The 2,904-nt window shown below is 45.5% G+C and overlaps 1 long non-coding RNA gene across 1 annotated transcript; it reads left to right on the top strand.

Moving 5' to 3' along the window:
* Positions 1-256: 256 nt before the first annotated feature.
* On the top strand, positions 257-2,904 carry LOC147351198 (uncharacterized). The gene is made up of 2 exons (XR_015147296.1): positions 257-455; positions 2,537-2,904. It is a non-coding gene; the product is annotated as an uncharacterized LOC147351198 (long non-coding RNA).

Here is a 2,904-nt window from a genome sequence, read left to right as displayed (position 1 = left end):
TGAAGCCAACCAGTAAAGTGAAAGGGAAACAACAAAGAAGTCAAACCTCACTGGTTCATAATGATGTGAGTGGCTTCTTCACTGAATCAGATAAGAGTTTTTTAATATCAAAATAATATTCCTTCAATTTTTTGTGGCATTCACAATGTAATGGCTACAGACAGGACATGCTTTTATTTATTTATTTTTTAAGGACATGCTTTTAAATTTAACCTGTATCATTAACATTTTTTTCCATCACTTTCTTAAGTCTAGACAACCAGTGAAACAGTAACACAAGATGTGATTTGCAGTGTTTGCCAATTTCTGTGATGTAAATACTCCCACCACAGCTGATTTCAAGCTGCTGGCAGAAAGTCACTGAACAGGGAACTGGGACAAGAGGCCCAAGAGCCACCGTTATCCAACATTTCCACCATCAGATACAATAGAAGTGAATCACCCCCAAGAACATGGTAAGCATCAAATGGAGTGAAATCATTAGGAAGAAATGAGTTTTAAGCATGTATTACCTTTGTAGTATAATCTATGTCATTATAAACTTAGTTAATTTTTTAAAAATTTGGCTGTGCCAGGTTTTAGTTGCAGCATGTGGGCTCTTAGTTGCCAGGTCTTAATTGAGGCATGTGGGATCTTTTTTCATTTGCAGCATGCAGATCTTTAGTTTTGGCATGTGGGATCTAGTTTCCTGACCAGGGATTGAACCCAGTCCACCTGCATTGGAAGCACTGAGTCTTAGCCACTGGACCTCCAGGGAAGCCCCTGTTGATAATTTTTAAATGAGGGGCCCTGAATTTTTGTTTTGAAAACTGGACAAGCAACCCACTGGACATGCCTGGTGAAGGACAGCAGGTCTAGTGCATTGACTTGCTTTGTGCCATTCCAGGTCACCCATGTGCGAGAAGAGAAACCCAGGTTTCCTGACTAATGTGTCCCCAGGAGAAGGACATGCTGGTGGGCCTTCTGTCCCAGGAGACTCCTGTCCAGCTGGGATCCTGTCTGCAGTGCTCCAGGCCATGCAAGGAGGGCCAGAGGCTGGCTGTTTTGACAGAAAAAATTCTGTCCACTGGATAAGACTGTTCAATACTCTATTGACAGATTCACCTTGGCAACCTAAAGCCTGCTCTTCCAGAAGCACCTCTCCCTCACTGCCTGTCTTTGGTCTTAAAGGCACACCTCCCTCTCCTCCCAGCTGGTGCGGGACCCAGGGGGAAGGGGTCAGGCCGAGCACTGGGTTATGACATGAGCAGATGTTGGGGGAACTCCTTGTGTCCAGCAAGAAGCCCCAGTTCCACTCTGCATAGGGACCTCCTCCTTTACGTCTTCTATTCCATCCCAGGAGATTGACAAAGAAGCCTTGGCTCCCTGGGGTTGGGGTGATTGAGGCAAACACTCTACCTTAACCCTTCTATTCTCTAGAAGGTGGGCTTAGGAACCCTGGAGTGGCAGGAACAGGCACTCCTCTGTGGGGTTGGAGGGTCTGAGTTTAGGGGGAAACCGCTGGTGTGCAGCATGAAAAACCAGGCCTCTAATGAGCGCTGTGAAAACAGCATAATCAATGCGTCTGAGAAACAGCAAGTGCCAGCTCTGCAGACTTTGCAGACACTGGCCTGGCCCTTCTGAAAGCCAGAGCTGCCCCAGCGCTGGGACCTGTCCTCCAGGATACACACAGGTCCCACGGAGGAGCACAGGGCTTCTTTGTCATTCCTGAACGATGTGCAAATGCCAGTCAGAAAGGAGTCAGGCTGAGAAGCAAGTGGGAAGTGACCAGGGGACAAATTACCCTTGGTTCAATAGCTTCAACACCCACAGCATTACATCTGGGTCCATCTGTCTGTCTGTCAGTCAGGGCCTACTGGAGAAAGAAGGCAGAAGGCAAGCTGTAAACTTGCCTGTAAACAGGAAAGTATCACTGCCAGTGGTGGGTAACTGAGAGGGAGATGAAGCAGTTGTATCAGCAGAATGTGTGGGAGAAAGCAATCCCCAGCTACTCCATGCACAGAATAGCTGTAGTTGGTTTTCAAAATTCTGAGAAAGACCTCTCTCCCACCGAGGTTTCTGCGGCAGCATTTCTCTGGTCTTGTGCAGTATTTCTTGGCTCCCATGGCATTTGTTTTGATCTCCAGGCCAAAAAAGAAACCTATAATCCCTAATAAGTTTAAAAAGAAAAGGACCCTTTCTCTATATGGATATTCTTTCATGAGACTCTGCCATTTCTTTGGAATCAAAGAAAACATCAGTGTCAAGCAAGGAGGTGGGGGTGGGAGGCACAGGTCCATTTCTGAACCTTTCTATCTGAATCCGTCAAAGAATACAAAATCACCCCATTATAATCATTACTGTCAAATCACAGGCAATCAACTTGCTGACACAGGCCAGATGGACATCCGGGAGGAATCCATAGAGCCAGAGCTGGTTCTGAGCCCTGCAGAACTGAACCCTTTAAATCAAAGAAGGAAAAAAAGGCAGCCCTTGTGTTTTTATTTCCTGGTGTTCCCTGTTACTTTCACACGTTTGTTTGTTTGATTTTTTTCAGGAGAATCAGACAGAAACCTGAACTCCAAACCGAGGAGAAGTGGCCCAAGAAGATAGAAGTGCATAGAGATAGAAGGCCACACGTGAAGATCAATGTTCTGAACTCCCCAGTGCCATCAACCCAAAGCCAACAACTGAGGCAACTGAACCCATCCACAGAGACAGCTGGTAGCTCCCATTCACCAAATCTCCCCAGAGATGCCATTCTTGGAAGTTCTCCCAGAAGCAGGACCACATTCTAAGAGCCCTGGGCGCTTTTGCCTTTTTGGACTCCTTTCTCCATTAAAAAAAAAGAAAGTATTAAAAATTATAGTTTATACTGCATTGGTATAAAGATGAACATATTAATATTCTACATTAAAACATTTT

This window comes from Bos grunniens, chromosome 19 (genome assembly GCF_055505025.1).
Source record: "Bos grunniens cultivar Pamir isolate PY7600 chromosome 19, Bosgru_T2T1.0, whole genome shotgun sequence".
NCBI classification, from domain to species: domain Eukaryota; kingdom Metazoa; phylum Chordata; class Mammalia; order Artiodactyla; family Bovidae; genus Bos; species Bos grunniens.
This window is presented reverse-complemented; position numbering and strand designations above follow the sequence as displayed.